The sequence below is a fragment of the Antedon bifida genome, chromosome 4, assembly GCF_963402885.1.
Source record: "Antedon bifida chromosome 4, ecAntBifi1.1, whole genome shotgun sequence".
In the NCBI taxonomy this organism is placed as follows: Eukaryota; Metazoa; Echinodermata; class Crinoidea; order Comatulida; family Antedonidae; genus Antedon; species Antedon bifida.
Genome location: NC_136229.1, coordinates 33,577,426 through 33,601,575, shown reverse-complemented (window position 1 = coordinate 33,601,575; position 24,150 = coordinate 33,577,426). Strand labels below are relative to the sequence as shown.

At 36.4% G+C, this 24,150-nt stretch overlaps 1 long non-coding RNA gene across 1 annotated transcript in view; it reads left to right on the top strand.

The window, feature by feature from the left end:
- The window catches only part of LOC144840492 (uncharacterized), a 37,600-nt gene extending 17,045 nt beyond the window's left edge, over positions 1-20,555 (top strand). The window contains exons 2-3 of the long non-coding RNA XR_013611928.1: positions 16,946-17,033; positions 20,446-20,555. This is a non-coding gene — a long non-coding RNA (uncharacterized LOC144840492). The remainder of the gene's footprint in view (positions 1-16,945; positions 17,034-20,445) is intronic.
- Positions 20,556-24,150: the final 3,595 nt, after the last annotated feature.

Genomic DNA, 24,150 nt, shown 5'->3' with positions numbered 1-24,150 from the left:
GCATTGGTGAAATTACGGACACACATCATGTTCTAAGTTTTTTGCACTGATGACATTATCAAAATAAACTTGTGGATACCAATATCGAAAGATAATGAATTGAGCAATAAAATATAACACTTAGAAGAAAATTTGGCACGTAGAAGCGCGGTGCGCCCTCTTCAAAATGTGTATAACTTTGACGAAAGAGATGATAAAACTACTTTTTAACTTCAACTGGCCATGTGGTAACTTCATAACATTCGATAGGCTTAATTTTTATATGCATTTATATCTACATTTCACCAGCTCTCATAATAAGTTATAAACATCAAGGTCAACTTTAATTCAGAAGAGCTGTAAGGTATTCAACTATACGTTGTAGGTGAAATTACGTAACCACCGTTATTCAAATTTTAAGACGTGATGATGTCATCGAAATGAAAATATTGGCAACTCATGAGTAACATAATTGGTTGAGGTAGAATATATTAAAAATTTTAAAAAAATCGAGCACAGATAAGCGAGTTACGCTCTGTTGAATATGGTGGTCTATGACAAAATGGGAAAAAACCCTATTTTAAAAATTCATGTGGCCAAATGATGACGTCATACCATTTTGTACGTCTAATGGGTATATACATTTATATCTACAACTCATTAACTTCTATAATAAGTTAAAAAAAATGGGGGTCATCTTCCATTCTGAAGAGTTATATTCATTTAAAAACGCCTTATTTTTTACCATTTTTAGCACTTTTGTACAATTATTGTGCGCATTTTGTCATTTTTAACGTGCTCGTTTAGCGTTATTTTAAGTCGGAATGGACTCAAATTTAGTGAATGTACTAAGGAAGATGAGTAGAATGCAATTTGTACAAAACAATTTTGTTTTTTACGCTTCCTATGTACGCACGCGCAAAAACGTGTTTTTGCGCAGTAATTTTTTGAAACACGCAAATGGCCTAATTCATGCTCTAAATTGATCAAAACTTAATTTTGAGCGTTTTAAATTTTTAACGCGCGATTTCACGCGCATGACCCTACGTGCGCGTGTGTATTTATTTGCTAATATTTTTACCCTTGACCTGAAGTTTACGTTTAGTGAATTTCATTAATATGTGATGATGAATTATGGAGATATAATTGATAATGTGATTTCGCAAAATGGCGTATAAATGACGTCACGGATGAGTGATCACGCTGAAAAGCTTATTATGGCTAAGTTAAAGTATTTAAAAGACATTGTGAAATTTTGGTAATCATTGACATTAAACTTTTTGAGATATTTGTTACACAAAAAGTGTACAGAAAGAATAAAAAGAAAAAAAATAAATAAAGATTTTATACAATAACAATAGGTGATCATTTTATTCTAAATGATCACCTAATTACTAAATGTGTGTTGATAAGTTACACAAACCAACAGTGGTGTTGGTAGTCTATGAGTGAGATACCTACCTGTATAGACTCTACATATGCCATTATTCCCAATATGGACACCCCTCGAAAGGAAAATGGAATAGTCCAGGCGTCGTAGCGGGCCGTACAAACGTCTCTCACGCATGACATCATCCTCATATTCCGAGATCCACGTGATCATGTCGAGGGGAGGCGGGAGGGATTGCTATACAGGTAGGTACAGTATCTCACTCATAGACTACCAACACCACTGTTGGTTTGTGTAGTCTATTTCAGTGGCGGATCTAGGGGGTGTGAATAGGGTGGCTAGCCACCCCCATAATTTCTCAAAAAAAAAAAAAAAAGATGCAACCACCCGCGACCGTCGCTAGACGTGGATTTGACGCACCTGACTTTTTTTATTTAAGAAGAGTAGGCCAGAGCTAGCATTATAGTTGTGTAAATAGGCCTACATAGTGAAAGAGCTAGAGTTTAATTACTACTATTTATGAATTCAAGAGTTTAAAAAGAAAAGGCGATTTAAAATCTTCAGAAAATACCCACAACTGAGTTATTTTCAAAACACACGCACATACCAGTATCACATTGTCTAGCTCGCTCCTCGTGCAAATGCTGACGTCACCACTCTCCAAAAATACACCACTTTCCATTTCAGTTAATTACCACCCTGGTCCGTGTGTGCAAGCGTTAGCGTGGTATACAGTATTTACACCTCTGTACAGTGTGGAGTGTAATATCGTGAACTTTTTTCTCGCGTATGAAGGTTTTTTAAATAATAATGGTATGCAGTATAAACGATAGAAATAAACGAGAAACATGGTGTTCTTTTATTATTTCATAGGCATAAAATAAACATGAAATGCCTTGTATGTACACAGCCGAAAAAAAGTGTGTGGCGTATTTGCCGCTTTATTGATTTGTGTTATAGACACGGCGATTACTACAATCATTGTATACTAAATTACATTGAGTTATTCACCCGGCTGTAGGGCATATATGTAAACTCAACTAGAGCGATGTCTCCATAACACGAGCGATGTGTAAACTCAACACGAGCGATGTCTACATAACACGAGCGAGGTCAACTTGACATAGTTATGTCCGTCCTGGCGTGCCATAGTTAACAGACCACCAAAACACAGCGGTGCAGTACACAACACATGCACTATATTGAGGCATTTTCGGAGTACCGCATTACCAAATGTTCATTTCGTTTGAAGTGTTTTTCGATCAAAGTTTATTATTAGTTTGTCGGAAAAGATCCCTACAGTATTTAGGAAGGATTTATTTAAATTTACATTATGTAACATTTGTTATTAAATGTGATGGAAACAGTTGCTCTAACACCGCCTCCAAACCCAGCCCGCACGGTGCTACGCACCTCGTTTGCCGCTTTCGTGGCCACCCCCTCGTCAGATCCTAGATCCGCCACTGCTACATATGCCAGAGTAGCACCGGCATCAGGAGGAGGGCATGTTTATGACTAAAACCAAACTTACCCTACTTAGAAGGCCGACAAATTGCCGACGCTACGGTCGCCTGGGACGAGATAACGTCCTGAAGGTAGCACGATGAAAAATCCACCGCTAAAATATCCGAATCGGGCACACACCGAAATAACGCCCACGAAGCCACTGAGCCGCGCACCTCGTGCATATGAGCTGGCGGCGGCAAGCGTGAAGATGCATACGCTGACTTGATGGCGGAAACGACCCAACGGGCTATCGTATCCTTAGAGGCGGGGCCATGGGGTTTTGTTCCGTTTCGTAAATGTTGCATGCAATTAACATATATTTGTATTTCATGCACTGGGCACCAAAGCCTGTCTTCTCGCACAGAGGAGTGCGAGGAATAAAAATGGTTGGTGGAGAGTGGTTCAGGGTTTGGGTCTTTGCTAAGAACCCTGCTCGGAAAGTGAGACGAACACTGTTGTTCTCAAACCGAATATGGCCAGGGTCTAAGGAAAGTGCGTGAATCTCACCCTTACGCTTACATGACGCTGCGGCTACTAGAAACGCAGTCTTAATAAAAAACATCGAGCAGAGATACTGAACCAAGGGGTTCGTATGGTGGTTTTGTAAGGGCCTCAAGGACTGAGTTTAAGTCCCACCGGGGAAGCAAAGACCGCACGGGAGGTCGAATATTAAATATTCCTCTTATCAGCATCGATAGTTCTAAAGAGAAGAATACTGACGATCCGTCGGGGAACCTCGGTAATACTACTGCAATAGCTGACCTGTACCCCGCTATGGTTCTGACCTGGAGTCCCGACTCAAATAGGTCATGGAGAAACCGGGAGACTTCGCCTAGAGAGGCGGAATGAGGATCGATTTCATAACCGGCACACCATTGATAAAAACGCTTAAGGCGGCTGTTGTATAGTGTTCTTGTCGACTCCCGTCGAGACTGGGCTGCCAACATGACAGGCCCGTCTGGAATACCTGCACTTCTGAGGTGATTCCTGACAAGGGCCAGGCAGTCAGCGTCAGGGATTGCAGGTTGTGAAGGCCCAGCCGGGCCCGGGATTGAACTAAGAGATCGGGCCGAATTGGCAGGGTCCTGGACTGCGAATAAAGCAGACTCAGCATTATGGGAAACCAAGTTTGGCGAGACCACCATGGAGCTACCAGGAGGATTTTGCATTGATGGCGGCGAATATGAGATATGACCAGAGGGATGAGGGAAATAGGCGGAAAGGCATACGCCCACATCCCGTTCCATGAAATCGACAGGGCGTCGGTGGCCCAGGCCGTGTCTTCTGGGTACCGGGAGCAAAAAATCGGAAGTTGAGCATTCTGGCTCGTCGCAAACAGGTCGATGAGAGGTCGTCCAAACGTGTTGAAGATCTGTTGGACGACGGCTGTCGATAACATCCACTCGGTCGTAAGGACAGAGCTCTTGCGACGGGAGAGGGCATCGGCAATCGTGTTGAGTTTGTCGGGAATGTGAATTGCTTTTAGGTGGATTCCCTGCTGGTGGCACCAGTTTAGGAGCTGCCATGTGTAACAACACAGGGTTGGGAAGTGCGTCCCGCCCTGACGGTTGATGTAAGATACCAAAACAGCCTCCCCGTGACATAAGTGGAGCAGGCTGTGTAGAGTATTTGAGACTGCCAGAAGTTCTAGGACATTTATGTGGAGGGCTGATTCCAACATGGTCCAGGTTCCCGCTACCTGACCTCGGAGGGCGCATGACCGCCCCACCCAGAGAGGGAGGCGTCGACGGTGACTCGCACCGACGGAATAGGATCGGAGAAAGGTTTTCCCCCGTCCAACCCTTCTGGTTGAAGCCACCACTGAACGTGAGAAGCTACAAATGTATTTAGCGGGATCTGGGCCAGAATGTTTCTGGAGGAAGGGGAAAAATGATAAAGGAGGTTTAGTTGCATCGGACGCATGTGAAGTCGGCAGTCCGGAACTAAATCTACGAAACTCGCAAGGTACCCCAGAACTTTCAGCCACATCAGGGCTGGAGATGATGGTCGGGACAACAGGAGTTTTATCGCTGCCCGACAGGTCTCTATGCGAGCTTGTGATGGGAACGCCAGGGACCGAATCAGATCTAGATGGGCCCCAAGAAACAGTGGGGACTGAGACCGGGTGAGAACTGATTTTTGATAATTGATAATGAAACCTGCGGCTTCTGTGATCTTCAATACAAGGCCGACATGGTTTAAGAGGGCCTGTTTGGAATTTGCGAGAATTAGCCAATCGTCCAGGTACATGAAGATTCTTACCCCCATCGAGTGGAATACTGCCCCCAGTGCCTTGACTACCCGAGTGAAGACCCGTGGGGCAGTGGACAGGCCAAACGGAAGGGCTCTGAACTGGTATAGTTCCCCGTCCAGAAGAAACCGTAACCAATGACGGTCTTCTGGGGAAATGGGAATGTGGAAATAGGCGTCTTTTAAGTCCAGAGATGCTGCGAGAAATAGTGTAGAAAGGTAGCCTTTTGTAAGGGATATGAGAGGGACTCGTGAGATTGCTCCCTTCTGCATTAATTCTTTGACCCCATCGAATAAGGCCTTCTCCCTGATTGGGCAGGAAGGAATTTGAGTTGGCCTCTGTGGACCCATATGCGGAAGTGAGGTAAATTCTATCTTGTAACCCGCATACTGGGTACATACAACCCATGAGTCTACTCCCATGGACTCCCAGACCTGTGCGAACATCCCTAATCTTCCCCCCACCCGCTCGGTTATAGAAGAACCGAGCCCATCCCCAGGAATGTCACGACCCCGACGCCGTCCTCCCCCACGGGAGGCATGTGGGGCCGGGTGGGAACTGACCCGAAAGAGCCGAGGGTAGTAAGTACCGCCCATGAGAGGTGGGATGGAAGAAGAGGAATGTGGAGGCCTCGGTTGGCTTGGCACCTGGTAAGGGTTAGTGGCCCAGCGTTGCGAGCGAGAAGTGTGACGGTCACGACGCTTTACACTGCCAGATGCTTTAGAATTGGTTTTTTTTTAATACGCTCCCTCTCCTCTAGGGTCTTACTCACTTGCTCTGATATTAATTTCAGCATATCCGGGCTTAGCAGCTGAGGTACAGGCGGCGGGTCATGGAGTACGACCCCGGAGCTAACAGACCTATCTCTACCAGGGGGGCTAGAGTGCGCCAAGGTCCACTCATCGGCGGTAATGAACTTCGTCGCAGGCCAGCGTATGCATACCTCGCAGGTCGCAGATTGGCTGCATTTGCGGCAGCGCGGGCACGCCAAATGGCAGTCCAGCTTCGTGGACGGGCGGGGCCCGCCACACACTGAACAGGCTGCGGCTTTACGAGCAGACATGGCTACAAACACTAAGGATACTATTGGTAGAAGCTTCCTTCAGAAGAATGCTGCTACAAAGGTATGCATTGCTAGCCAGGTGTCCTTTGTTATTGTTCTTTTGATTAGTTTTCCTTCAAGGTTTCAAGGTCACACGTCCGCTTTCCATGGAAAGTGAAAGGAATATGAGGACGATGTCATGCGTGAGAGACCCGCTACGGCGCCTGGACTATTCCATTTTCCTTTCGAGGGGTGTCCATATTGGGAATAATGGCATATGTAGAGTCTATACAGGTAGGGATCTCACGAAATAGACTGTGCTTGTACAATGTTCTGTGATTACATTTCAACTTTTTTTGTTTTGCCAAAAAAACTTCTGTGAATGGCTCTAAGTTTCCAACAACAAAAAAGAAGTCTTGTTAAATACCTTTTATAAGGATTGCAAGCAGCAATAATCTTAAGACCACTGCCTTCAAAGTCAATTTTCTGACCATTCATTCGACCATCACACATGATCTCTTTTATGATTCCAATTACTTCTGTTGTATTCGCTTCATCAAAAAACAGAATCGTATCAATTTGATAACAAGACTTGTTTTCTTTAGCAAGTTCTTGAGCTCTGAATACATGATCAGCAATATACTTAGAAGAAGTGCCTCCATGTATCTTAATATAGAAAAAAGATTATAGGGTTTGTCTTATTTATGTATTATTGTAATTGTGAATTTGTTGTATCTATATAATTTAATAATATAAAATTTAATTTTTAATTGTTTGTTCATAGTAAAATACAGTAAATAAGTTTAGAACTGTTACGCTAAAAAAAGTACACATATATAGATGCCATTCTTTTAAAAACGTGAAAATTAAACAAAGTTGAGGAAACATATACAAAAGCTTCACATTCATTCAGTTAAAACTGGGGCCCCCACTAGAAGGGTAAGCTTGTCTCATGAGGACCCCAACAGTACAAAATAATATTAGATAATAAATATGTATTCTTACCTTTATAAGAATCATGTTTTGGACCTCTTTATCAACTCCAACGCCACCAGCTTGCAATTGACACATGAAACGGACTAGACGTGTCTTGCCACAACCTGTTTCTCCCATCACAATCACAGGGATACCACACCTACAGTATATGAAAACGATGAATGATTTGTTATTTTCATGTTTGACAACCAGGTTAATATTAAAATGAAATGTTTAGGCTATAAAGAAATCACAGGCTACTACACCAATAATAAAATAACTGTATGGTACACTATGTTCTTTGTATTTCCAAAGTTTGTTTAGGTAAAAGGCTTTTAAAGACAGAAAAATAAGAACCATAACTCTTAAATGGCATGCCTGAACTTAAAATAGCCCTGAGCTCGATTTATTTTTAAAAAACCAAACAAAAGTTATAAACCCTATAAAACTATTTTTAGTACTTGCTTATTTAAATTTAAGTGTTTACCTGAATCTCATGTGTATCGCTAAGATCTTCTTAACATTATCCGTTGTCAGCTCATATGTATCGTCAGGGTTACTAACAAACCTGATTCCCATTACCATGCACAATTTTTTCAACTTCTCGTCTCTTTTGAATGAAAAAAAATTATTGAATTTTTTATTTGATTAGTAGTACTGTACTGTACTGTAATAGTGTCTTGTATTAAAAATGTGTCTAATCTAGTCCCTTTTAAGACTGTCCTCTTTTGTTACTACTGGCCATATGAATTAGAAATTAACATGCAAGCTATTTAAGTGTAGTTCTGAAAATCTAAGACAAAGCAAACATTATTGGTAACAGTTTTAAAATATGATGAAAATCACCTTGGTAACGAATTGAAATCTTCTGAAAGATTAACTCTTTGATTTTGAAGTGCTCGCATCAAATTCATTGTCATCACATTGGTTTGAAGAACCTGTCTATTCACATCCAAAAGTGTCCCATTGTGATCAATACTAAACCCCATAAATGTCATGGTCTGATTGTCTTGATTGAAGAAAATGTATGGATGTGGGCTAGAAAAAAGATTAATTGTACAGTTTAGTGTGTGAAATGTACAAATACATTATATTTTGGTTAGCTTTAGTTGGGAAAGGTAGTTTATAATTACCTGCTTTCCCATCGTCTGCGAAGCTGTAAAGCTTGTAGGCTGTCATCTGCTTCTTGACCGAGATCTACACGATAACTCTCATCACTCATTTGAAGAGATGGAGTAGCAAAATCCTGATAATATAAAACAACAACTAAGTTCCCTCTTATACCAAAAACCACCATTGGTGGAGATAAATAATACATCTATAGAATTACTAAAAACATTTGATCTAGCCTTGAAGACCAGAGACTTTAATTAAAAGAGAAATAACAAGCGTGAAATGAAAAAAAATTGTAACCTTTGACATCTGTAACATGAACTTGACAACAAATGCTTTAAAGCCATCCAGTCCTGTGTCAGCTAACATGGTAGGGTCACAAAAACTAGAGTTTTCACAAGCTTCTAATTGTTTGTCAAGAAAACAAGCAAAGTGACATAACTCGGACCACGATGGATCAGGAAGGCCGCAGTGTCTATAAAAATAAACAAAACCGTCACAAAATATTTGACTTGATTTTGGATATAATTGTTTTTAAGTCACTATCATCTTAAGTTTAGGTAGCTTGTTAAAATCTAATGTTTGAGATGTTACAGTACATGTAGCATATACAAGTCTTTCTGTATTTGTTGCAAAAGCTGTTCTAATATAATAAATCTAATAACCATAAACCATTAGTCTGGTCAAAATACGAAAATATAGAAAAAAATTGCAAGAAAAGATAAAAACACAAAAAAGGTGTTCTCAAATCTGACTGCCTAATACATTTTTACCTTAGTAGTGTTACCAGACACTCTGCATGAGTTCCAGACACATCTCCCTTAAATGTAAATTCATCTAATTCAGCACCCTCATCAAGTTCTCTTAAATAACGATATGGACGCTGAAAGCTTGAACTTCTAAAAAGCTGATCATCCATCAGGGGATCCTTAAAATCTTCTACAAAATAAAATTAACATGTATAATTACTGATAATTAAAGTTATCCAAAGCAAAAAGATAAATGGTAGATGTTACTAACAGGTAATTTGATTTTACTATATTGCAGGAATTTGATATGGTTTTATTATTAAGGGATATATATAGCTGCCTAATTGATGCAATTGCAAAGACATTATATCTAAATTCAGCTAGCTTGTTGTTTAAGACGAATTATACACCACCACTGGTCTATAGTTATTGACATGCTAAACTGTGCATGTATGTTTCCTCTATCTTTCTTCAATACAATCGGATCCACACATGCGACGCGATGATTGCATGTAGTATCCCTAGCCTAAACCTACAATGTTAAACTTGGATGTGGATGGAGCTGACTTTAGCTGGATTTAGTAGTGTTTAGCAGCCAGTTAAGAAAATATAGACCTCTATGATCTGGAGACTTCGTCTCAGGATATAGTATAGTCCCCAGATCACCTTGGGATATAGTATTTTTAACCATGCCCCTCAGCCCAGTAAATATTTGTGTATAATGTATTGCAAAGAAATAATAGGGAGCTTTTCATTTGCGATGACCAACGACCTAGGAACAAGAGGTTACATAAATTGATGTGTCGTCTGGACCTAGAAGCCATCAAAATTGTGTTGAGAACAACTTCTCCGCATGCGTACACAATGAATTGACATGACTTAGTCTTCGGTGGTGGATAAAGCTACGTAATGCCATCTGGTTGCAGGCCTTCAGTAAGTCGGTCATTAAAATTGGGGTATATGAACCGTTTTAGATGTCAATTGGTTGTCTGTATAATAAATGTTTAATGTATGTCTTGCCTTTTAATAGTTTTTGAGATTTGTCTTCTTCTAACTGGTGTACCTCTCTTGGTGGACGACACAGAACAGTTGGGAGACTCTCATAGAAACATTGTGTGATGAATTTCTGATCACTCTAAATCATGTAATAAAATAAAAAACAATTTGGTGAAGTAGACTAATAATATCATTGTTAGGCACATTAACCTGTAGATATCTACAGATGTTAATTTCAAAACAACAAAATACAGTTAACAAACCTTCCCATCATCGTTAGATTCAGTTTCTTTTGGGTCAAGAGTGACCTCTACTAGATAAAGGTCGTAGAATTGTCTTCGCCAGACGAAGCCATCAGAGCAACAAACAGTGTTTAGAACAACAAGGTTGAAGAGAAAGTGGTCCAAACCTACACACACCTAAAATAAAATAATATAGCAATAGTAAATAGTATATTTGGAACATATAAACTGATTAAAACATACAGTAACATGTGTGAAACTTGAATTAAAGTATAAAATAATACTCACATTTGGTGAAATATCGAGATGGAAAATCCGAGGAAAGCTTAAATGATTTTGTTGAATATTTCTGATCAATATTTTCGCAATGTCATGCTCCTGGACAGTCAGTGTCTGTAATGGGACAGTGATGCAGCAATCTTGCTTCCTGCCAGCCTGTTGAAGTTTCTCTTTGTATCGTTGAACCAGAAGCGATTTTCCAACACCAGGTCTTTTAGAAGATACAGTCTGTACACATGTTCTACAAAGTTGGACATTAAAATGTTATATAAACGGAGTCTCTGAAAGTCAGAAACTCTCCCAATACCAGACTTTTATTGAGGCCCAAAAGGTCCCAAATTCCTTTAAAAACACATTCTGAATACCAGACTTTCCGGAAAACCAGACATATTGGCTGGTATTGGGAGAGTTGACAGATCACGTCACATGGCATTTAATAGACTAGATAGATTAAATGTTTTATGAAAAAAAAATTGTATCACATACAAAAAAAAAAAAAGAGCAACTGTGAACATCCCTCCATGTGAAATCGAATTGCAGAAAAACAATAACATTACAGAAATGGCACTCGATTAGTTATCATTTTTGTAGAGCGAATTTACTTATTTAGACAAAAAAGCACTTAAATTTGCTTCAGATCGTTTGTATGGTTTTGATTAATTAATAGGAACAATTATAGAAGTGGAATTGTTGGGGAAAAAAACAGAATTAGGGCCTAGATTAGTTTCAGTTTTTTATATCGCTTTACTCTCGGCCTAGGAATATGTTTGATTGTTGACATAATAGGTATTGTAGGTGTGTTATAAAACAAATAATGAATGTTTTGTATTCGTGGTAATGATACAAATAATTTCATGAGGTGAAATTCCATTTGCACTCGGCTCTGCCTCATGAAAATACAATTTCATCTTTCACATCGTTTAATTATTTGTACCACACTCATAAACATTATTTGTATAGTATCATATAAAAACTGTTGCAATAAACAAGCTAACCTCTGATTAGTTAAATCGGCTGCTGGCATCAATCCTTGGTTTAAGTTAACTTGTTGAATGAACTGTCTACAAAGATAATCTTGGATTTCCTCTTGGTTTCGGCAAGTTAATTTGTTTGATGAAATGCGGTCAGAGTTCAATGCTGCCACCATGTGAGACTGGTCTTCTCTTTCCTGATTACAAATTATCACAAGTTTGAAACCTAAAACACAATGAAACAATACACTTTCATGTTTAAGAATAGTAAAAATCAAAAATTCTGTTAATACACAACAGCTTACAAATCATATCATTTATTGAATAAGAACAGTTTTTCCAGAACACCATTTTAAAGAACATCATTATAAACAGCCATTTTGGCATAAGCCCTAACTTTATTTTATGTACAATAATACTACTCCACTACATTTCCATGAAAAGAGTTATATTTGAACTTAAGCACTCATGGCTCAGATGCATGTTATAAATTTGTAATGATATTACTATGAGTGCTATTTTATTCTATTTACATACAAACATTCTAAATTTGCCTGTGACTCCACTGTCATTTGGTGTACAGGAAGGTACTACTACGACTACTACTACTACATTGTTTGTTTACTTACCATGTTTTTCCTTCATTAAGTGAGTAAGCTTATTAACAGCCTCAACACTGACATCGTAATTTAAGGCATCTGCATTCACAAGGCAGTATGTCTTTTTATCATCGCCATTTAATGCCCGTCGCCATAGTAACACAACCTGTAAATAAAGGTTTGGGATAATTTTCTTTTTAAAATATTATATTAATTATTATGATAATGCATAAAGACAATTAATATATAAATATAATAATATACTTTATTTATACACTTGATTCATCCAAGGGTGTTTTTCATCAAGGCTATGCAAGGCCATTATTGAAAAATAATAAAAACAAAAGAAAGCATTTAAATATACAATTATACAGATAATTTAGATTATAAGTAGTAAACTGGTCATGTGCTGACATAGTGAGGTACTTTCTGTTGCTACTTTCTATTCTACACCATTAGAATGTGAATGTTGATCTATTTTGGAAAAAAAATAATTATACATATTTGTTACTGGAATAATGTAACAATTACTTCCTCTACCTCTTCTAGACTGGTTGTAGATTTACATAGTAGTACTTCATCATAGCTTGGTAGATTTCCATTGTTTTCCATGTAAACAGAGAGAACTGTGTTAAGAACATTTTCTATGAAATAAAAAAAAACTTTGTGTAAATAACACAACTTGGTTTTACAAATGACATGATAAATGTTTAATTTACTTTTATTAAAATCTACAATTTTATATAAATATTTAAGACATATTTGAAAGTAAAATACTGAAGAAGCACCTTAACATAAAGTTATATAGTCAATAATTTCATTATTAATCAAGAATGTTCACTTCTATCCACAAAAAAACCCCTTACATTTTCCATCAAAAGCAATTATAGATACTTACTTGCAGGGCAAACAATGAGATTAGGATGGCCTTTTATAAATTCTTGAGGGAAACTTCTTGTTGTTTCTAAAAAATGAAAAAGACAAAAAAAGTAAAGATTATACATATACATGAAAATAAAAATTTCATTTTTCAGTTTATAACTTGGATACAAAAAACAAGTTTAGATATTTTTTCTGACCTGACCTCATGACCTTTTTTTACCAGCTCAACATTACCATTGTAAACTTACCATCAGATGAAGCCAGATACTGTAGAAGCTTTCCAAGTGTCTCAAGACTAGCATAATCAGATAAGTCTACAGCTTTTGTTTTACTTAGATAGTTTTTCCATAGAGTATTCAGCTTTTTCACAAGAGTTCTGAGAAAAAGGATCATGATTAGAAACTTTGGAAAATGTAGCTACTCTAAATCACTAATGATCACTTCGGACCATACAACCAACAACCATGAACTTACGCATTCTTTGTTTTCATTCCTTTTAATAAGTTATTCCTGACATTATGAGTTCCCAAACCTTGATTTTTAAGACTGGCTTGTCCTACTACCTCTTTTTCTATCTTTTCATCTTGAGCTACTTTGTTTTCTAATTCTTCGTCATCATTACATTGAAGATCGGACAGGTTACAACCAACTCTAGCAACAAATTTCGTCACAAATTCTTCTAAGATTTTTTTTTCATAAGGTGTACTTAAAATATACTCCACTGCTTCATCAGCATTGAGTAATCCTTTGTCTTCTATAAATGCCATTGTCTGCTGTTCATCTTCATACATTTCTTTCACCTTATTCCAGAACTTAATCAGTTCTTCCTTGCTTTCATCTACTTCTGGTGTGACATCTTTACTTACAATTTCCTCATCAATACTTGATTCAATTTCTTCAGAGACCTCTACAACTGCTCTTCTCAAATCCTGAACTGTGCAATTTGGTCTCACAAGGCTTAATAGAGCATGTATTTGTGGACTGACATCTTGTTTTCCAAACTTTGCTAGAGCACGTTGCAGAATCACAAGTTGTTTAGTTGTGTAAACATTCAGATGATAGAACTTTTCTCTTTTTTCATCGATATAATCATACCAATGCTTCAGACTTTCTTTCATAAAAAGAAGCAGCTCTCTTAAAATGACAGTAAGCTTCTGCTTATTACCAAACAGAGCTTTCTGGTCAGTGACACAGAAGTCGACTTCAACTGGGGAACTGCTTTCCTCATCACAATTTAGAATGATTTTAAGGTTGGTAAAGAGTACATTTCCTGAAGAACACATTTTGTGATAGTATGTTTCCAGTTCCTGAGCCCCATCAAATACCTACAAAGAAAAAATAATTTTAAAAAGTTTATAGAAGTGTGGTTATATAAGTAAGTTTCAGTACAAATTATGTAATCAATTTAAACAACCATGTTGCGAGGCAAAAATCTCAAAACTTATACAAAAAACTTAACATGCATTAGAGCATATTAATTATCACTATTAGATATCACTTTTCAGTTAGGTAGGGCTAATGACGAATGACACATGATTTGTAATTAACCAATAAAATTGCAAGAATACAATCGAGTGTGTTATAAAATAGAATATTGTACCTATTTTTTGTAACAAAAAAAAAATTCCACATTTTAAAAATTGTATTTTTTGTCTAACACAACCAGAGTAATTTCCTTTGGTAAATAAAGCTGTTTTAATTATCTTTATCTTTCATGACTGTCAACGACTAGTCCTACCAAATCTATACATCCTTACCTCTACAAAGCGATCAACTTGTTCTTTGGCATCAGTGGTTTTGTGGGCTTTGCCAGCGACAAGCATCAACTTACTCTGTAGGTCTTTCAGTTGTTGTACCGTGTAAATCTTCTCCTCATCACTTTTCTCACTAGTTTCAAGTGGAACTCGAAGCTGTAAACTCCCCTGAAATAAAAATTAAAACTTTGTGTTCTACGTTAATGCTTTATTGAAATACAGAAATCAATTTAATTGCTAAATGTATATCCATCTAGATTATGGTGGCCATTTGACAATAAAAATGGTGGCTATTGAGTGAACAAAAAGCTGTATTTAGATTTCTTGACCCTCAAAACATAAACATTGCCACCAAAATCACTTCTACACATGATGTAGAAGCTGAGGTATGAGGACAAATCTGTACATTTTATGGCAGCCATTTTGAAAAAAAAATGGCGGCCATTAGGTGAACATTAAAATACTTTATTTGGATTCCTTGACCTTTTAAACATAATATGCCTTTCCACCAAAATCAGGTTAATATGATGTAGAAGCTATAAGATACAAGGAAAATCTAAATTTTATGGAAGCCATTTTGATTTTCAAAATGGCGGCCATTGGGTGAACTTAAAATTAATGCTGTATTTGGATTCCTTGACTGTCAAAACCTACATTTTGCCACCAAAATAATGTCTATGCATGCTGTAGAAGCTGAGATGAGCACAAATCTGTATTTTAAGGGGGTGTCTAGAAAACTCAGATCTAGAAAGGTCAGATCTCAGATATATCTGAGTTTTCTAGATCTTGAATGGAACTAGAAAACTCAGATCACCAAATGATTGGTTGGTAGGTCATTTGGATCATTCCATTATTAATCAGAAGGTAGGTCATTTGAAATACTAAAGTATTATTAAAACTGATTACTGTGTACGTTTTCTTACTAATATTGTAAAAATGTAGAAGCGGCCTACAGCTTAAATCATAAAGAAAATACAGTGCATGTTACCGTAAAAATGTAGGCTTAAAAATTAGGTATGTACGAGTTGGTGTGGGTACGAGTTTGTTGAGGTACGAATTAGCCAAGTTGGGAATAAGTACAAGTTATTTTTGGTACGAGTTGACCACTTCTAGCCTAGTAGGGCCTACTCTTCGCGATACATCGTGATAGCGCCCACACGTTGAGCCTTGAATTGAGTTTGCTTAGCTAGGCTAGGCCTAAATGCTAAGCCTACATTTTAAAATGTGTATACTGTATTTCTTTATGATTTAAGTCTTTGGCCGCTACTACAAGTACAATATAATATTGTACTGTAATATTTCAAACAAGCTACCCTCTGATAATAATGGAATGATCCATTTTATGATCTTGGTTTTCTAGGTCCATTCTGGAACTAGAAAACTTAGATCTTGATATCTGAGTTTTCTAGATCTAAAAAAGTCAGATATCTGAGTTTTCTAGATCTAGAAAAGTCAGATATCTGAGTTTTCTAGATCTAGAAAACTCAGATGTATCTGAGATCTGAGTTTTCTAGATCTGAGTTTTCTAGACACCCATTTTAGGGTGACCAGGGCGGCCATTAGGTGAAATTCAAAATGCTGTATTTAAATTCCTTGAGCCTCAAAACATACACTTTGCCACCAAAATCATTTCCATACATGATGTGGAAGAGGAGATATGAGAAAAAACCTGGCCGTATTCACCAATTACACTTAAGTGAGATATTTCCCTTAAATCCTAAGAATTTCCCTTAAATCAAGAAAATATTAAGGGTTTCACTTAAGTGGTATTCACAAAGGGTTTAAGGTTAAGGTAAACCCTTAACTTGGTCTATTTTCCCCTTAACTTGGTCTATTTTCCCCTTAACTTGGTCTATTTTGGTCTCAGAGGTCCCTTAAAAGATCCCTTAACTGTTCAGTACCTTGGTTGTGCTGACGATTTTGTATGTGCGAGTGCTATGCCTACTTGTAGATAGCCCTGGGCTAGGCTAGGTAGAGATGCTAGGCCCCCTGTTGGTCTGCCCAGTAACCAGCCTAGGACTGGTCGTAGGATTCATATGTTTGGTTTGTTAATGTTGGGTAGTAACAAAGTGCGAGGCAGCGAGGCAAGTCACAAATTTATGCGAGGCATCGTTTTACCATCATCAAAAAATTCGAGGCATCATTTTATCATTTCTCAAAATTGCGAGGCAGGAAATCACCGAAATTGAAGTAGCCTAGGCCTAGGCCCGCTAGTAGGCTAGTTCCCTTTTGCACCTGCCTTGTATTTTAACTCGAAATTTGTTAACCATGCTTTATCATGAATACCACACCTTAGAATTAGTAGGTAGTCAGGTTCCTCATGTATGAAAATAGGGGTTCCGTAGGATTTTAATGCCCAAAGTGAGATTTCACTTGATTTCACTTTATTATGGTGCTAGGATACCAAAAATGCTAGGTAACAAATTTTCACGATCCCGTAACCATGGTAACAGCCCCAATTTCAAAATGGTGACCAAATGGCCATATCTCCATAACCCCTTGGTCTATTGACAAGATATTGGTATCAAAATACTCGGAATATATATATTTATATTCGTTGTAATAGAACATTTTTACTAAATGCAACTGGAAATGCTGTTTTTCTGTACTATTGACCCTTGACTTGTACTGTATCTTAAAAACTGCTGGTCATAAAAATTTAAAAATGGTCTCAAATTGCTCAGACCATATATATTTATATTTATTGTAATGCAATATTTTGTTAAAAAATGTCCGGAAGCAAAGTTATTGACCTTTGACATAGAGAATAGCTTACAAGGATTTTTATTCAGTAGTCTCTGGTCATATCTCCATAACCCTTTGGTCTATTGACAATATATTGGTATCAAAATACTCGGAATAAATATATTTATATTTGTTCTAATAGACCATTTTGACTAAATGTAACCGGAAATGCTATTTTTCTTTACTAGTGACCTTTGACCTTGACTCGCACTGTATCTAAAAAACGGATGGTCATGGAAATTTAAAAATGGTCTCAAATTGCTCAGACCATACATATTTATATTTATTGTAATGCAATATTTTGTAAGAAAATGACCAGAAGTAAAGTTATTCACCATTGACATAGAGAATAGCTTTTACATTACAAGGATGGATAAATATTGGTCAGATTTTTTTGCCCTACTCTGACGTAATTTTCACTTTTACTAAGAATAATAATTAATACTTAAAGATGTATTGTCCCTTGAAACACAAAAAAATGAAGGTCAAAATATTCTAAATTTAAATTGGCCATATCAAAGTAATATTAAAGTTATTCACTTTAAGTCGAAAATTCGAGCCAAAAACAACAAGTATACGTAATTAACAGGTAAATTAGTTTGATTACATTTCGTCTGGAAAATCGTCGCGAGCGAAAGTAAACAAAGATTTCAAACCACGAGTACGCATTATGCATATGCTAATTAGGATTGTTTACAACTCGTCACAGTTGAGAAGGTATTTTCACACAGATCGTGAGGAAGTTTTATGATCATGCATACAGAGTAGCCAAACAAGCACGTTTCATTATGGGATAAGTTTTGATCGAAAACTTTGACTGGAAGTCAAAGTTATTTTTTTAACATAAAAACGTCTGTATTTCAGTTAAATTATTTTTTTTTCGACAAATATTTGGTGATAGTTAATAACTATTATGATACTTTAAAATGACCCACCTTTTTTGGAAATCTTTTATTTTTCATTTTTTTTGAATTAGTCAAAGGGACAATACATCTTTAAGTAATGTGGGACTCCAACAACCTCCAGGTCACTAGCCTGGCGTTCACTTAGGATAATTATTATTATTATTCAGTTCTTTTCTAAACTCGCATTTTCAAATATTGTTTTCAATTGCCACTTTGAACCTCTATAAACGTATCAATTGAAGATTTCTGATTTGGCTAAAAGTAGTAAATGTCAGAATGAGATTTGATGGTAATTATAACCTATATTATTAGGAAGGTATCTTGCAGATTTGTTTTGCCCATGACTGGTTTTCATTTATATGCTCGTCTCTGATACATTGCCATCTAACACAAATGAAACAGCTTGGCTTGATGTAGATGACCCAATAACAGTGAATAAAAGATTGTAATTCATTTGAATGTAAAGAAAAAAAAATTGTATTTAAATAGTGCTCTTTCTCCCGGATCAGGCTCTAGAACAGAAGGAAAACAGTTAAAATGGGTTGGTGGTCTTGTTGGCACTACCTAAGATGAGGAAATCGAACTAGATATCCCATCGAACTCAAATCCATCAAGATTTCATCAAAATACATTCATAACAAATAATAACACTTTTTTAAACATTGTCTTAGTATTAATTTCAAAAGAAGTCAAGAAATATATCTTAAACAGAGATAATAAAAAAAATAGGAGTTGAAGCTTTTTGAAATTTGTGAGTAAAGTCTGGTTGTGGACTCCCTGAAAACATTTAGTAGCTTAAAGGAGGGAGATAAAATCATAAAATGCTGTAAACATCAAAAACCTCTTGGTCACTTCTAACAATGTCACTCCTTAAATAGATTCCTTGGCTTGGCGATATGACTCACAAAATGGCAGTCAATGTTAGCATTGAAAGATTGCTTCTCATATCTCGAAACATCTAGGAAGAAAACCAAGGAACGTCTATAACTACGTAATAATGTATGGCCGGCAGCTGTTCAATGTATACTATAAGAAACCTCCATATATGAAAATGCATTAAAGGTACAAAAGTTGAAGATCAACTACTCTCACTCATTGAGTGATTGCTGACACAATAAATGCATGGTATTGATGTAATTAAAGATGTTTTAATCCAATTTTGGAGCTCCAGTTTCTTATCAGGAAAAATGTAAAAAGTATAGCAATTAACATTTCAGGAAAAGCGCAGGAAGAATGAATTTGACTACGTCATTTTAGTGAAAATGACGTAGTCAAATTTATTCTTCCTGCACTTTTAGTGGATGGGAGGACAATTACTACAGTGCAACAAAATGTTGCATTAAAATAAATATAAATATGTATGGTCTGAGCAATTTGAGACCATTTTTAAATTTCTATAATCAGCCGTTTTTTAGATACAGTGCGAGTCAAGGTCAAGGGTCAATAGTGCAGAAAAATGGCATTTCCGGTTATATTTAGTAAAAATGTTCTATTACAACGAATAAAAATATATTTATTCCGAGTATTTTGATACCAATATATTGTCAATAGACCAAAGGGTTTTGGAGATATGACCAGAGACTACTGAATAAAAATCCTTGTAAGCTATTCTTTATGTCAAAGGTCAATAACTTTGCTTCCGGACATTTTTTAACAAAATATTGAATTACAATAAATATAAATATATAAGGTCTGAGCAATTTGAGACCATTTTAAAATTTATATGACCAGCCGTTTTTAAGATACAGTACAAGTCAAGGTCAAGGGTCAATAGTACAGAAAAATAGCATTTCCGGTTGCATTTAGTAAAAATGTTCTATTACAACGAATATAAATATATATATTCCAAGTACTTTGATACCAATATCTTGTCAATAGACCAAAGGGTTATGGAGATATGGCCATTTGGTCGCCATTTTGAAATTGGGGCTGTTACCATGGTTACGGGATCGTGAAAATTTGTTACCTAGCATTTTTGGTATCCCAGCACCATAATAAAGTAAAATCAAGTAAAATCTCACTTTGGGCATTAAAATCCTACGGAAATACACGAGGACCCTGACTAAGGCCTACTTTAATGAAGAATAAATCCGTTAAATTGGTGATTTTACAGACGTTTTTCTGTTCGCGAATTTCGCACACTCAATGTTCAATATTTTGGTTTCTATGAAACTTCAAAAGAGCAAAATTAATTAGAGGGCTAAAAACTCTGTAGAATTATTTGGTGAAGATTTTGTCAGTCAGTACTGATACTGTACACGGTTTCGTTAACCTTTTAAAGAATAAAATAGAACAATTCATCATAATATCCTTAGTAGGATGTCCTAGGTCTAGGTTAGGTAGTAATGTTGATTTAGGATCGATTATTATTCTTTGAAAACAGAACAGTAGGCCTATCAGCAGTAACATTATTACAGTATTTTTATTGACAGATTAACAAATATATTGAAATAAAACATGTTTTTCACCAATAAATGCATGAGAAATTGACGGATTCCACTGAGTTTTAGTCCTCTATTATCGTAGAAACAAAAATACTGAACATGCGTGATATTCGCGAACAGTGTGCGAGGAACACGCCTGTAAAATCATTAATTTAAGGATTTATTTGTTACTTTTTATGTGATTCTTTCATTAAACAGTACTCATGAGGTATACTTCTAATGTGTGGTATTCACACGATAAAGCTAGTTATCAAATTTGGAGTACAAATACAAGCCGAAGGAAACTAGCGCCAGGTTTATTAGTACGTACATGGACAACAATAAATACAAATCGTAATATACCTAGCCTACTAAAACAGGAATAGTGTATCATTATTAAAATATTACACCAATTATTATTATATAAAAATTGATTAAATTATTTTCTGCACAGGCCTCTAGGTTAGGGCTAAGCATATTAGCTAAAGTTTAATTTTACGCTAGGCCTATTATACAAATATAAATAATTGATTATTATGCCTATAATATAGCATAATAGCATGTTAAGATATGCCTCGCACCTTTTTGAAATTGTAAACTACATGCCTCGCACTTTTGGAAATGATAAAATGATGTCTCGCACAAATATTTGGCGTGCCGCGCATGCCTCGGTGCCTCGCACATTGTCAACACTCGTTAATGTTAGTAGCATCTGACCTACAGTATTTTTCTTTTCCTGACCATACAAATTAATATAGGCCTATTAATTTATTTGTTTGTTTGTTTTTTTTGTTTTTTACTGCTTATTTCTTTGTAATAGAAATATAGGCTTAGCCCCAGTCTTTAGGTAGCTAGGCCTAGGCCTAGGCTAGGTAGAGAAGCTATTCTAGGCCTAGTCCCCTGTGTTGGTTTGCCCAATAACCAGCCTAGTATTCATATGCCTCAATACAGGTTTAGGCCTACACTAAAGTTGTTTGCATCTATACCTATTTTTCTTGATCCTCATCATATAATTAGTCTAGGCCCCTAGGCCTATATTCATTTATTAGTTATCCGCTTGGTAGAGCGGATAACTCCTTGTTATTGTATGAGATCAATATTTTGGTTATCCGCAACTTAGTTGCAGGATAACCCTTGTGATTGTAAATATCTTTTTTCATCTTCTTTGTTATTCTTCTTTCTTTCCCGGATTTTTGTGACCAGCATATCTCTATTGCTTGTGAACATAACTTTGTATAACTTGGTAAAAAGATTGACATTGAAGTGTAGATGTGCAGCCAAGCTTTTAGACGATGTCAGAGCCGCGTTGCGTAAGTTACGCGCGATTTTCTATAACGGATCATAACTGCAGAACCAACAAATATTCTTTCATAAAACTTAGTGAAAATTTAAGTCATATCGAGGGCAAACTTTCTATGGATTAAAAATGGCACGTTTCACAAGAAGTTATGCGCGCACACGCATTTAAAATTTCAAAATGCGCAAAATTAATTTCTAATCAACTTTCTACGCTGATCATGACATTTTGAGGATGTCAAAAATTCCCACGCGCGCGAAAAAAATTACGCGTAAGGTGCGCACGGAGCATGAAAATCATGTGTTTTTCTCTTGAATTATAATTTTACAGTCTTTCCTATTCATTTTGAAAAAGATTGACATCATTTCAAATAAAAAATAACAGGTTCATTTAGACCATTTGCGCGCGTTTTAGTTGCAAAAGTGACAAAATATTGTCAAAATTATGCCTATTTTTAATCTATTATAGCTCCTCAGGATCATCCATGACCCCCATTTTTTTAATTTAATATGTAAGCAGATATGTTGTAGATATGAATTCATGCAGAATCTTTACCCCTCGGATGTTATGACGTCATCGTATGGCCACAAGAATGTAAAATATAGGATTTTTTACTCTTTCGTTATTGCTCATCACATTAAATAGAGCGCATCTCACTTTTACGTGCCCAAAATTCTTCAAATTTGTTTTAATGTAATTATTTAGATAATTATCTGCTAAAATTGTTATCTTTATATGCCAATTTGATGACGTCATCGTGTTAATAATTGGATTTAAAAGATTGGTCTCGTAATTCCGTCTATGCTACTCTGTATATAACATACAGTGTATTCTGTAAACACTGTAATATGCTGTATGCTACAAAATAGGTACAATTCAGCACTGTAAACATTCTTAATTCATGTCTTAGGATGGCATAATAATTGTCGAAGTTCATATAGTTTAAAGTATGTGCATGTTGCGTTTGCGCGGATAACCCGAACTCGTCAAAGTGACGAGTTCAAATCTAGTTGGTTATCCGCAACTTAGTTGCGGATAACCCTTGTGATTGTAAATATCTTTTTTTTTTTGGTTATCCGCAACTTAGTTGCAGGATAACCCATGTGATTGTAAATATCTTTTTTGGTTATCCGCAACTTAGTTGCAGGATAACCCATGTGATTGTAAATATCTTTTTTGGTTATCCGCAACTTAGTTGCAGGATAACCCTTGTGATTGTAAATATCTTTTTCTTCATTATCTTCTTTGTTATTCTTCTTTCTTTCCCGGATTTTTGTCTACAGCATATCCCCTATTGCTTGTGAACTTAACTTTGTATAACTTGGTAAAAAGATTGACATTGAAGTGTAGATGTGCAGCCAAGCTTTTCGACGATGTCAGAGCCGCGTTGCGTAAGTTACGCGCGATTTTGTGAATTTATATAACTGATCATAACTGTAGAACCAACAAATATTCTTTCATGAACCTTAGTGAAAATTTAAGTCATATCAAGGGCAAACTTTCTATGGATTAAAAATGGCATGTTTCACAAGAAGTTACGCGCGCACGCGCATTTAAAATTTCAAAATGCGCAAAATTAATTTCTAATCAACTTTTTACGCTGATCATGACATTTTAAGCATGTCAAAAATTCCCACGCGCGCGAAAAAATTTACGCGTAAGGTGCGCGCGGAGCATGAAAATCATGTGTTTTTCTCTTGAATTATAATTTTACAGTCTTTCCTATTCATTTTGAAAAAGATTGACATCATTTCAAATAAAAAATAACAGGTTCATTTAGACCATTTGCGCGCGTTTTAGTTGCAAAAGTGACAAAATATTGTCAAAATTATGCCTATTTTTAATCTATTATAGCTCCTCAGGATCATCCATGACCCCCATTTTTTTAATTTAATATGTAAGCAGATATGTTGTAGATATGAATTCATGCAGAATCTTTACCCCTCGGATGTTATGACGTCATCGTATGGCCACAAGAATGTAAAATATAGGATTTTTTACTCTTTCGTTATTGCTCATCACATTAAATAGAGCGCATCTCACTTTTACGTG